This window comes from Tupaia chinensis, unplaced genomic scaffold, assembly GCF_000334495.1.
Source record: "Tupaia chinensis unplaced genomic scaffold, TupChi_1.0 Scaffold000355_1, whole genome shotgun sequence".
Lineage (NCBI taxonomy): Eukaryota > Metazoa > Chordata > Mammalia > Scandentia > Tupaiidae > Tupaia > Tupaia belangeri.
Window position 1 is genome coordinate 2,718,578 of NW_006159850.1, and position 13,324 is coordinate 2,731,901.

Consider the following 13,324-nt stretch of genomic DNA (forward strand, 5'->3'; position numbering starts at 1 on the left):
GCTGCTCCGGCGGTGGCCGGCCTCGTTAGTGCCCCCTCTGGAGGAGGAAGCCCAGGCCTCCCCGGGGAAGGAAGAGCCCCTCCCAGGGAGAGCAGGGGCCAGAGCCTCACCACCAGCTCACGTCTTCCCTGTCCATACGTCCCCCCTCCGTACCATGGATCTGCGCACGACACCCGGACCCCCGGGTTCAAATCTGCACTCTGACTCTTACTAGCTGTTGCTTTCAGACAAGCCGTGTATGCCTCCCTTCCCCGTCTGGAAAATGGGTACAGATACTACCTGCTGCCAAGGCAGGGCCATCAGGCCATGGCGAGATGACTTAGGCCACGGGCAGTTGCTAGCGCTATCGATCTGCTAGACACTCTGCATATGTCACCTCGTTAGGGAGGTTTGGGCTTCACAGCAAAGCCAGTGGCCAGGAAAACCTCACTTAGAACAAATGACCGGAATTTACATCTTAGTTCATCAAGGTGCGGATGTTTCCCAGAATATTCTTTTTTTTCCTTTTTTCTTTTTTTCTTTTTTTAGAGAAGTTTTTGCTATAGGGCGCGTGCGCTCTCCAGAAAAACAGAGAGAGAGACAGAGAGACAGAAAGCGAGAGATCACCCCCAAGGGGGGATGGCCACACTGCTATCCCTTCTCCTCCATTCTCCTCTCTGGATCTTGGGCACACACGCACACATGCCCGGTGTGCGTTTAAGCCACTGGGTCCGGGACTCGAACCGCGGTCGACTACGTGGGAGTCCAGTGACATAGCTATTATGCTAACTGCTGGTCCCCCCAGAATATTCTTAAAATTGCATCTTTGTTATGTCGCACTACATTGACCAAGAAAGAGGACACCCCAGGCTGCTCCCAGGGCTTGCCGTGGGGCCAGGCTGGTGGTGTCGGGCCAACCTCCTCAGCTCTCCCTCCGGACAGGGGCCCCGCTCGCCAGGGGTGGGGGCGGCCCACGAGTTCTCAGTCCTTCAGGCCTATCGACCGGCCAGAGCAGATGTGGCATCCGGGAAGCATTTCCCTGCACGGAGCATTTTGGCTTCACCAGAACCAGCCGGAAGTGCCCTCGCCCAGAAGTGCCGCCCCAGGGCATCTGCTGTGAGAGAGCCAGTGCCTCCCATGCAGGTGTGCCATAGCCGCTGGGCAGGGCCAGTCCCTGCCCGGATGGGCATCCTCAGGGGGTCACTTGGAGACAGGGAGAGAGACCCTGAAGGCCCGCAGCCCTCTGGAGAGCGGTGGCAAGCAGGCGGGTCAGCCAGAGGAGCAGGCTCCGGCCAGAGCAGCAGTCTCCGATCCTGCTGCCCCATTTCCTGGGAGCTGGGAAAAAGCAGGAAGGTGCTCCCCCACACAGGCCAGAACTTTCCCCTCCTTGGGCGGGCTGGCACCCACTGCAGAGGCTCTCTAGGGGGCCAAGGGGCCCAGAACCACCGGACCGGAGGGCCAGAGGCTTGGGGCACTAACAGCCAGAGACCAAGCGGGCTTCAGCAGACCCAGCGGGCTACAGCCAAATGGGAGGGGGTGGGGGATGATGTCACGTCCTGCCGTGCCTGAAATGGGTCTAAACAGAAGAATGAGCCCCTCGTCTCCAGGTTGAGAGGAGCTGACACGACTCCCAGGTCCTGGGGAAACTCTTCTGGCGTTTGGAGCAGAAGTGTGACCGATTCCAGGCCAGTAACCAGGGTAGGGCCTGCTGAGTGTGTGTTCCCTGGGTCCTTCAACAATACCCATAATGCAGAAATGAATAAAAATACCAACATAGGTTTCGGAAGCACCTTTCATTCTTTTTTATTTAAAAAATACGTATGGGCGCGTATGCTCGCAGGGTAGAGGCGGAGGGAGGGGAACGCGAGAAAGCATTTCCCCAGGGGCATGCCCACGCCACAGTCCCTTCTCCTCTGTTCTCCTCTCGGAATTTTAAGCACACACGCACAAATGTCCTGCATGTTTTTCAGGCTGCAGGGTGTGGGGCTTGAACCCTCTGTCGGCCGTGTGGATCCAGCCACCTTCACCGGCAGCCCCCTGGCTGACCCAGGGCACCTTTCATGCTATGACCCCTTCCAAGGTTGAGAGAAGCGGCCACACAGCAGTCTGCACCCTCGTCCCACGCGGCCACCGCACCAGGGTCGCGCCCCACCTCCTGACGCTGCTTAGACTGGTTCTCAGCCTCGCATCCCACACGCCCAAAGCTCAGTGGGGGGGAGGGCAGAGGTAGGAGAGGCAGACTCACGGCCGGGACAGACCTCGCCTCATTTTCAGTCTCTCCTTGTACAAAAGGAGAACGTGTGACCCCACAGCGAAGGCGTGCGGGAAGGGGGTAAGCGCCCCTCACGCCCAGCCTCCGAGGAGCCCAGGCCCCAGCTCCGACCTGGCCGGCACAGTGCGGGCGTGCTGTGGGACCACATCCACAAGCTCTCAAATGTGGGGAAGGGTGGGGCTTTCTATCCCAAATGATTTCTTTTCTTTTGAACATAGACATCTGGAGTCCTATAAATAAAATTCAGAATGTAAATACTGGAAGGCCCATTAGAGAGTGGTTTTAGGTCTGGGGAGAGCACGGGTCAGTGGCTCTCCCGCCGACCGCGGTGGGAAAACACCGCCCGGACGTGGGTGTTCTGGCCTGAGCCCGTCAGCCGTGTCGCCGCGTGGGCTGGGCTGCGCTCGGTCTTCAGGATAAACAGTAAAGCACGGGTCAGTTGTCTTCTATTTATTATGCTGCATTAACAGTTTGAAACAGCTACCTAAAAACCTTTCTGCTTTCATTTTATGCATGGGGAAAAAGGGACTTGGCCAGGGGAGAGGCCCACGCTTTTCACCGTAAGAGCACATTCGACACACAGTAGTGAAGCCTTGGGACACGCACTTGGCCAGATCTGCGATATCAGGTTTAAAATGCTCTTCAAAGGCATTTTCTCTCCGAGACGTATTAAACAAGCTTTATTTAATAGTGCCCGATTTGGCTGACCCAATTTAAATATTCGCTCTGATCGGCAGCCATTTGATGCCGGCCTCATTTCAGGCCGGAGAATAATTCCTCTGGGTTATTTTCCTTTGGCATTAGGTTGATCCTGGAGGCAGGATGGCCGCTCTTGGGTTCCCTACGTTTCTCAAACCTGCACTGTGTCCAGAAAGTAAGAGAGCCAGAACAGGCACGTCAAGGGCTGCTTTCATAACGTTCGCCGTGCTCGTCCTCATGTCTGTCCGCGGAAGACAGAACCTTTCCTGGCCGGTTAATTATAAGGAGAGGTTTTTATTGTTAATTTTTTTTTAATAAAGCATGAAAATGTAAAAAAAAAAGAGACTCTAAGAAGGCTTTTTTTTTTTTTTTTTTTTTTGATGTATTCTTCCGTCCTTTTCCCCTCTTTCTCGGGAACTTTTACACCCCTATATATACCAAATGGGGGTGCTCCGTAAGGAGCCGAGGAGTTCAAGATAAGGGCGTGGAGACCAGGGAGGGCAGTGAGGAGGGAGGACTTTTCTACTGTATGACCCAGCGAGCTTCGAAGGAGACGCTCGGCTCCACCAGCCTGGGGTCGTTTCCTGCAGAGCTTTCGCTGCTGGGCTCGCTGTCCTTACGATTGCACTAGCTCAGCATCCACGCACAAACCGTGAATCTTGTCTTTGCACGCGTCTTCAAAAGTAGCCCAGGCCCCCGAGAGGCGTCGTAAAGTCATCCTAAGGACCCGCAGGTCTGACAGCTCTCACCCTGATCCCAGCCCCGGGAGGTCGCCGTGGCGGGTGAGAAGAACTCCAAACACCGTCTGAGCGGCCCCACAGGGACTCTGCTCGCAGACGGAGAAGGCAGTTTTCTCCCTGAAAGGGGCGTTTATCAGCACAGGGCCAGCGCCTGGTTTATGGCCTCGGCCTGGTGGGAAGGTGCCACCTGGCCCCGCCTGCAGCCTGGTCCTGGCCCAAAATGTTCACGGGGTGATTTACACCGTGTAGGTGTGCGCTCGGGAAACGCCTGGCCGGCGCCGACACAGCGAACGCCCGGGGTTCGCAGGCTCAACATTGCTATTTCACAACGGTCAGAGGCAAAAGAGACTGCTCGGAAAACATGCTGGCCCTGAGAAGTGTACCTCCTGTGAAGGCCGAGCACCCTCTTCAGCCGAACCCCCGAGCGCCTGCCGGGCGGGGATCAGCGGACAAGGCAGCGCTCTGGGCCAGTGTGTGCTGGCGGGCCCTCGCCTCGGCCCTTCCCTCCGGTGGCCTGGCCGCTGCTAACCCTTCTGCTGCGGTGCCGGGGCTTCAAAGGGGCTTGGCCTAGCTCCCCTCTGAATGGCGCCTGGGGTCTCCGCCTGGCAGACACACTTCAGAGCAGGAGACCGCTGTGTCACCTCACCACGGCCACCTCTGTTGGGGCCGCGTTCCCAAGGCATCCGCTCTCCAGGAGCTGCTTTGTCAGGGGAGCCACTTTCTGTTGTTTTTGCTCCCATTTAGAGTCAGGTGGGGTGTCGCTGTCTCCCCACCAGGTCCCCCTGGGGGCCCTCGTGCCTCTGCCGTGGCAGGTGGCCTTGCACCATCTGAATGCCAGGTTAAGACGTGCTCCGAGAAATCAAAAGGCCTTTCTGTGTTAAAAGTGTGGATGTAAAACTGTGCTGTCAGGCCGCCCCTCCGCCCGGCAGCTGGGCCATTGCTTGCAGATCCGTCTCCATCCCTGTCTGACTTCTCTGCAGACCCGATGCCTGACGAGAAAGAAAACAAATGTATTTTTGCCTCAGAGAAACTATATATAGGTCCATGTATTTGGGGAGGGCGCAGGATGCACGTTGGGAAGTAGAAAATGATTCTTTGTCCAAGTTCTCGTTTTTACAAACAAGCCTGTACGGGTCCCGGGAACATCGGACCGACTTGAAAGGCTCGCTCCCGCGCGGATGCAGCCTTTCCCTGGGGGGCTCGACAGCAAGGCTCTCCCCACTGTGCTGCCTGCAGACGTAAAGCATTCTCTCACACACGGGGTCCCGTGTCAGCAGAAAACAGGACCCCTTCTGCTTCGGGTTCTGTGTTTAGAACAGTCTCTAGGCCAGCAGTTGAGTACCACAAAGTTCTCCTTAAAAAATCCTAGCTGTCCTTTCACGCGACCTTCTCCTTAGACCATAGCCGTGCAAGCCTTCCAGCAGTGAAGAAACACCACTTCTCCTTACTAAGCGGGGAGAGGCTTCCACTAGCCGCGATTGTTTAAAATGACCAGCCCTGAGATGAGGGGGGCAAAAATTTCAGCCATGAAACAGAAACTGCAGTTTCCAAACATCAGGTGACAGCCTTTCAAGGAATTGTGGCCTCCCTGGGCAATGGCTGTTTCCCGGGACCGAGGTGCCTGCTGCCGGGCTGCGAGATCGGCAGGCCAGTCGACAGAAAGTCCAGGTTGGGAGAACAAGTCTGCCTTTACCGTAAATGTATTAGCAACGCGTGCTTGTGAACTTTTATTCTGACCGCGTAGGACGCCTCGACAGCCCTGCGTCAGCCAATGCGACACAGTCCGCGAGCCCGAGCCCTGCTCAGGACCGGCTCCCGGAGGGCGCGGTGTTCCCAGGCCCCGGCTCCAGTGGCAGCGCAGGAAGAACGCGCTTTAACTCAGCTGCGACTCTGCACTCTAACCTCTGCTGGAGCAGACCGAAACACAGGTGAATACGGAAAGACGCTTTTTTTTTTTTTTCTAAATTCTAAATAACGAGAGGGATAAAAAATTAATGCCGTTCTATGGGGTCTGAACATTAAAAGGTCCGAGAGAGTTACCCAGGGCCTAGTGAACGGCTAAACGGATTAGTAGCCTTACTTTTTAACATGTAAACATCTGAAACCCGTTTCCTGTTTAAGGGGGGGAAAGTCTAGGTGGATGACCTCGGGCACGTTTTTTGATTAACAAATGTGAATTGAACATCACGGTGGGAAAAATGGCCCACTCTTGGTGGTCTCTCTGCAGTCTGTATGGGACAGAGAGAGAGATACAAAAATAAACGCTACCTTCTCACTCTCAGGGTGGGCAATGCCATTCCTACAGCCGTCCTGGGCTCTGGCAAATGTTAGCGCTGTCACTGCAGAGTCCCCGCGGTCTGCGTGCCTCGACGGGCCGAAGAAAAACATTCCTGGCATTCTCCCTACCCGGGCCTTGGCCTCCCCCGTCCAGCGGCCGCGGCCGCGGCTGACCCGCACCCAGGCCTCTCCCAGCCAGCTCCGCACTGGCTGCGTGTGCTGAGGAGCCTCACGCTGACTCCCAGCCCGTGAGCATGGAGCACCAGCTGCAATGTGTTCAGCTGAAAAGGGCTTAGTGGTTCTGGCACATTCTGACAAGATAGGTTTTATAGGGCTTGTGCTAAAATTTGATATTGGCAGTCAGGGTTCCAGTTTTATGTCTGCAGTAATAACAACAGCAGATGGGACCTTTAAGAAACGTGTGTATTCCTTCTATGTAAGAGTCACAGGGTAGAAGCTATTTATGTCAGACACCTTATAAGGGAAAGGTTTAGCCTGAATGTCAATATAGCGCATCATACATTTTTAATATTTACATAGGGGAAAGCCATTACCGGTGCGAAGAACATTTCTGTTTTGGACTATTAAATACGCACGGTTTTAGGATGTTAAAGCGGCGTCCCCTTGCTTGAATTTACGGGTGCATCGAATGACCTCTCCTTGGTATTACCTCTGTATGAAAAGCAAGTGCGGGCGTGCCAGTCTTTGTTTCTGGGCGCGGTGACGAGCGGCCACAACTCGGTGCTGTCGCGTTGATCTCTAGTCCCAGCCTGCCGTGGGCACGTCCCCAGACTTTTGTTTCCTGGCAGCAGCTGTGGGCGTGGGGACCGGGGCTCCCCTGACGGCTGTGCGGGCCGGTCAGCATTCGGGAGGGTCTGCCCCACGAGCAGATGCCTGTGGCGAGACTCCGGAGGGACGTGGGGCCCTTGCGCCTCCCCAGTGGCATCAGCCGATGTTTTCTGAGGAGAGTGACCTGCTGCCAAATAAACACTGGTTTCTGCTCTGGCCAGACACTGGGAGCGGCCACGCGTGGCCCCGACAGGCGGCTCGGTTAGAAAACTCAGCGTTCTTGTCACTCCTGCTAAGAACCCCAACTAGCACAGCCGAGGACCCGGGCCCCAGGCCGGCGCGTGGGCTCAGCTCCTCCTGGGCTCCCTCTGACTTGCAGGGCGGTGCGGCCATGGTTGATGAGTAGGCCCAGTGGGGCGGTGGCAGCAGTGGCCACCAGAGGTCCCGTGCTCCAGGCCCGGCACTGCTCTCCTCTCCCACTGCCGGAGGGCGCCCCCCGAGGGGCACCAGAGGCCATAGGGACCCATGCAGAAACCACCCCCTCCAGGCCTCTCAGAACCGGCTGCCGCCAACTTCAATGCGGAACAACGCAAGTTTGTTTCCCTTGTTCTGGCTTCACTAATCAAATGGTCCTAGGCAGATAGGATCTAGAAAATGACTTCGCACCGAGCCTCTCCTTCCCTCATCAGGAAAAGGCTTCCGCTCGGTTTCCTCCGCTTTTCTAACGCAACGGCCACCCAGCTTCACTTGGCTTCTCCCCCCAGTTTGGCCACCAAATACCCGCATTGTAAAAGCCACTACCCCACCCCACCCCCCTCCCTGCAAACTGCCAGGAGCCCTGGCACACTGAACTTCACGTCGGGGGTGCGAACACCGCCTGTCCTCCGCGGGGCCCTGCCCAGGGTGGACCAGCACCACGAGGGAAGTCAGCGCACCTGAGATACAAAGTGCAGCTCGGAGACCCCAAAGGGCAGTTTACTGACCGTCCCACCCTCTCCGCCGCCCGTCCTCGTCCAGCTCAGCTCCGGGGAGGTGGACGCTGGGAAGACGGCCGGGAGCTCAGGAAGGGGAATGCAGCCGGGGCGTCGGGCGGTCAGTAGTGGTTAGGGCGGGGAACCTCCTGCATGCATTCCAGAGCTACGGCGACCAGGAGGCAGGTGCCACCACCTTCACTCCGAGAGGAGGAACCGGAGGCCTGTTATGAAGACTGGCCTGCACGGGAGGGGCCCTGTCAGGACCGCGGCAGCTGTCTGCCATGCACCCTCATGCTGCCATCACGGGAGTCCAGTCCAGCGGTCACAGCCCAGGTCGCTCCTCCAGGCGCCGCAGCCTCTGCCACCACCTGGGCGAGTTCTGAGCCTCTGACCCACAGTTTGGCAGCTGCGAAGTGGGGGGCAGTGGCCCCACCTGTACGGCTGCCAGGATTGCGCAAAGTACAGCACGAGGAGGGTGCGCCCCCCAGGGAGCTGGACAAGCACCAGGGGCTGCTGGCCGGGGGTCAGCCCACCCCATATCATCCTCCTCATGGGCCGGGGAATGCAGTGGGGTGTCCCTGGGAGAGAGGGGAACGCAGCAGGGGCGTCCCTGAGAAAGGGGAACACAACAGGGGCATCCCTGGGAGAGGGGAACGCAGTGGGGTGTCCCGGCGGTCAGTAGCAGTCAGGGTGGGGAACAGCCAGCCTCTCGCAGGAACGCTGCCCCATTCTCAAACCCTCGCACAGCATAGCTGGTAGCGGGTGCTGTGTGGGCCCAGCAGCCAAGGCTCGGCCGGGCTGACCTGCTGGCAGCTGATGCCCGAGAGTGCTCACAGGAGCATGGATGCAGTGCCCCAGGCACTAGCCCTCCAGGAGTACTCAGAGGCCCTGACTGGCTGCAGGTCTCTCATGGAAGTCTGGGTCCCATGCACTGTGTCACCCGGAGCTGGGGGAGGAGACCGCAGCTCACCAGACCCCCTGGTTGCCTGCTGGTTTCCATCAGGTTTGGTGACAACCCCCCGCCCAGAGGGCCCTCCCTTAACGTCCCACCTGCCCTCGCCCTGCAAACACTGTATGGAAGGCGTACCACAAGCTGCAGGAGCCATGAACAGGCCGCCATCCTGAAGCCGGCCCGCCGGCGGCCTGGGCCCCGGGCACGCCGCCAGACAGGCCGCCATCCTGAAGCCGGCCCGCAGGAGGCCTGGGCCCTGGTCACGCCGCCAGCCCTGCCATGAGGCTGGACTGCTGGCTGCCAGGGGCTGAGCGCAGGTGGGTGTCAGCAGGGTTAGTATCCCCGGGGAGATGTTTAAAACACCCACATGAAGACTGCTGCCTAACTGAACCAGAGTCTTCGGAGGGCTGGGGTGGCACAGGCTTGGGTGCGGCTGGGCTGAGAACAGGACACTTGATGAGGACTGGCAGGAGGGCCAAGAGGTCGGTGTCGGTGGCGCTGCCGGGGCGGAGCGGGCTGAGTCCTCTGTCAAGAGCTGAGGTTTGCAGAGGGGACTCCCGGCTCTCGCTGCGGGGAGCTGGGGTTAGGACCAGGCCGCACGCTCGCTCCTCAGACTCGGTCTTCCTTCGCAACCGCACATACAGGGCACAGATCGCGGCTCTTACCCAAGCGCAGTGGGCGGCTCGGAATCCCCAAGCACCTGCTCCGCTGTCTGGCTGAGAGCAGGGAAGCAGGGGCCTGGCGAGGTCCTGGCTCTCGGAGGCTGGGCAAGGAGGAGGACCGAGTGCTGGGGGGCCGCCCACGGACCGGGGTGCCTGGGAGACTGGACAACGGGGTGCACCCGCGTGAGCCCAGCCGTCACGAGAAGAGTTGTGACAGTGGCAACTGCACATAGGGCAGAGGTGACAGACACCAGCAATCAGGGCCAGGTTTAGGAATGGAACGTTTTCCGAACACCTGAGGGTAGCAGCCGGAGTGGCCGTCTCCGGGGATACTCCAGAAAGGTCGTGGAGAATGTGGGTTGCGAAAAACTATGCATGGCTTCCAAAAATTGCTTGCACCAAAATAAAGTCCTACTTTAATTCCCCTTTTCTACAAACATTTTGAAGTTCCCTCACTCACTGAGAAGGGATGGGGTTCGCAGGGGCCCTGGGGGTGCTGGGTGCATTGAGAGGTCGGTGTGAGGCGTCCACACACTTACAGGCCGCCACACTCAACGTTGACGATCCAAAGCAATCCCTGTCCTTCAGCTTAAAAAGCGCTAGCAGCCGAGAACGACAGCTATGCATCACAGGTAAGTTGACTGATCATGAAAAAAAAAGAGAAAACCATAAAAAAGGACCCAAATAGATCATAGAAAATGAAGCAAAAAGGAAATCAACCCCCAAGCCCATGGGCCCTGTAGCCCGATCCAGTCGCTGCCCTTGTCGGCCCTCACCCTCCTGTGGCCTATTGCGTCTGCACTGGAGTCTCCATGTGCATGGGAGGGTGGCTGTCCTGGGTGCCTGTCTCAGTCTGGGCTGAGTTAGGTGTTGAAATCCGTCTGGTGACATTCAAGGACACGCAGGGACTGTCTCTCCCCAGGCTGGGAAGGCAGACCACGCAGCAGCCACAGCGGCTCCCCGCCTCGCCGGGTGCAGCCACACTGCGGGGAAGCCTTCCCTCCTGCTCCGTGTATCAGACACCAAATGCACTTTTCATGGAAGGGTTACAGCATTTCTTTGGAAAGGAGGCTGGACTGTTTTACCAGATGAGCCAGGCCACACGGGGTCCTGAGACGGTGGGGTGACGCGTGGGGATACTGCAAAGCGACAGGGATGTCGCTTCCAGACGAGTAAAGGGACTCCCACACGATGTTTCTTCACGGGCCAGAAACTCCAGGGAGCATGCCTACACCTGGAAAGAGACTGAGCACCAGGGTGTGAGGCAGGCAGGGCAGTCCCCGGGCTCCTCCCCAGAGAATCGGCGCAGCCCGTGTCCTGGCCAGCCCTGAGGCCGGCCGGCCCCCCCAGGCCCCCCCAGAGAATCGGCGCAGCCAGTGTCCTGGTCAGCCATGAGCTCGGCCGCCCCGCCAGGGAGGCCGGGTGGGCCACGTGTTGTCACAGGTGCGTCCCAAGAGCCTCTCTGCTCTCCCTGCCTGTCTCACTGACGGATTTGCTATGAAGGGGTCTCTACGAGGCCCTGCTTGAGAGGCTGGAAACGCTGGGACAGAAATTCACAACAAGGGCCCTTCCCACACCAAGGTCGACGACGCGCTCGGGAACTGAGTAGGGCGGGGCAGAGTGGGCAGACTCTCACCCACCGTGGACGTGTAGCCCTGAAACTAAGCCAGACCGGCTCTGGGCCACGTGCGTTCTCGTCCTCGCTGTGGACCATGGAGACAGACGTGTAGCACATGACCTGGGCCCCTTTAGCTGGGTGCTGGGTGGGGGCATCAGAGTAAACGGTCCACACAGGTTCCGTGGGAGTCCACCTGGGAGCCCAGGCCTGAGAGGAAAGCCAGGAGGGGACGGCACCCTGGGGAGTCCTTCCTCCAGGGCGACCCTAGAGCACAAACACACCACTGTGCCGGCCCGGGACCCGCCATGATACACGTCCCCGGGACCCACTGGACATGCTCCTTCCCCCCAGGCCCCTCCCCACCTCACGCAGCCCTGAGCACAGTGTCCGCGAGGCCTGCTCAGGTGGCTGGGCCCCGGCGACATGTTGGGTCGTACAGGGTGAGTGTCTGCTCGGAGCTCGCGTCCGGGAATCCCCAGGTGTTCTGCGCATGTCCTTCACCCCTGCAGTCTCTGCGGTCAGCAGCGTCCATCCCGCCACCCTCCCCCAGCAGGCGCCTTCCGCCCACCTGTGCCCATGAGCTGTCCTCCTGCTCAACCCTTCTCAGAGCGGAGACGTCATTGTTTGAGCTGGACACGTGGACAGCCAGGGAGGGTCGTCGATGACTACCGTGAGGTGTAGCACCGACAGGCCGTGCCACGGCACATGGGACACACAGGCTCCGATGCGGGTCCCGGCCGAGGGTCTCTCTGCCCAGCCAGGTCTGTCTGCAGTCCCTTGCCTCTGAGCCACCACACACCAGGCTGCCCTTCCCAGCCTCCCCATGTCACCCATCCCAGGTAGTCAGGGTGTTCCACCGGACTGTCCCGTCCCGGGGACCGCATCGCTCTCCGGCCTGTTGTTGGTGAGAACAGGGCCTCTAGCTGTCACACCACCATTGACCTTAACCACTGGCAGTTCCTGGACACAGTGACAGACAGACATCTGCTGAATGGACGAACGCTTGAGCTCTTTGACGCCTCCTACAGAAAAGACCACCACTGTGGGTCTGCTGCCACGTCAGCAAACATGGCTGCTGAGGAGGCCCTCTCGCCCCGAGCCCTGTCTGCTCGGAGCTCGCGTCCGGGAATCCCCAGGTGTTCTGCGCATGTCCTTCACCCCTGCAGTCTCTGCGGTCAGCAGCGTCCATCCCGCCACCCTCCCCCAGCAGGCGCCTTCCGCCCACCTGTGCCCATGAGCTGTCCTCCTGCTCAACCCTTCTCAGAGCGGAGACGTCATTGTTTGAGCTGGACACGTGGACAGCCAGGGAGGGTCGTCGATGACTACCGTGAGGTGTAGCACCGACAGGCCGTGCCACGGCACATGGGACACACAGGCTCCGATGCGGGTCCCGGCCGAGGGTCTCTCTGCCCAGCCAGGTCTGTCTGCAGTCCCTTGCCTCTGAGCCACCACACACCAGGCTGCCCTTCCCAGCCTCCCCATGTCACCCATCCCAGGTAGTCAGGGTGTTCCACCGGACTGTCCCGTCCCGGGGACCGCATCGCTCTCCGGCCTGTTGTTGGTGAGAACAGGGCCTCTAGCTGTCACACCACCATTGACCTTAACCACTGGCAGTTCCTGGACACAGTGACAGACAGACATCTGCTGAATGGACGAACGCTTGAGCTCTTTGACGCCTCCTACAGAAAAGACCACCACTGTGGGTCTGCTGCCACGTCAGCAAACATGGCTGCTGAGGAGGCCTTCTGGCTCTGACCCCTGATCTGCGAGCCAGCCAGCCCTGGAGGAAACGGGGGCCCGCACTGCTTCCGTGCACCTGGATCGTGGGAGCAGAGGGTCCAGGGCAGGGGAGCCCCTGGCTCTGAGTCGGCCTTCCATCATGGGCCCCTTTTCCCCTTCCCTCCCCAAACCCCAGTTTCGGCTTTGGTGGAACCCCACCATGGTGGAACCTTCCAGAAAAACTGCAATAATGCAGCCATGTCTTTTAAGCGGTGGTAGGTGCTTCTCATCATTGCCATATGTCATACCAATGCTATTTCCTTTCATTATAAATAGGGTTTTTGCTCAAAGGGGTGCAGTCTCATACCCCCGGCTGCTTTGTACTTTAATCAGAGCTTTCCTGCCGAAAATGTTTATCTTCCAGCAAAGAGGTGCTAATTTTATCTTGCAAAAGTGGATATCTGCTTACGTCCCTTCTACCTTCAAGAAAGATAACCAAAAGCATATTATGTCATCTAAATACAGCCTCCTGGGAGATCAAAGCCCAATGTACACAGCTGCCAGAGTTGATGGAGCGGCCATTGGCGGGCCCTTCCGCCCGGCTCGCGTGTGCCTCATTGATAGACGCATTTGCCATTTCTGT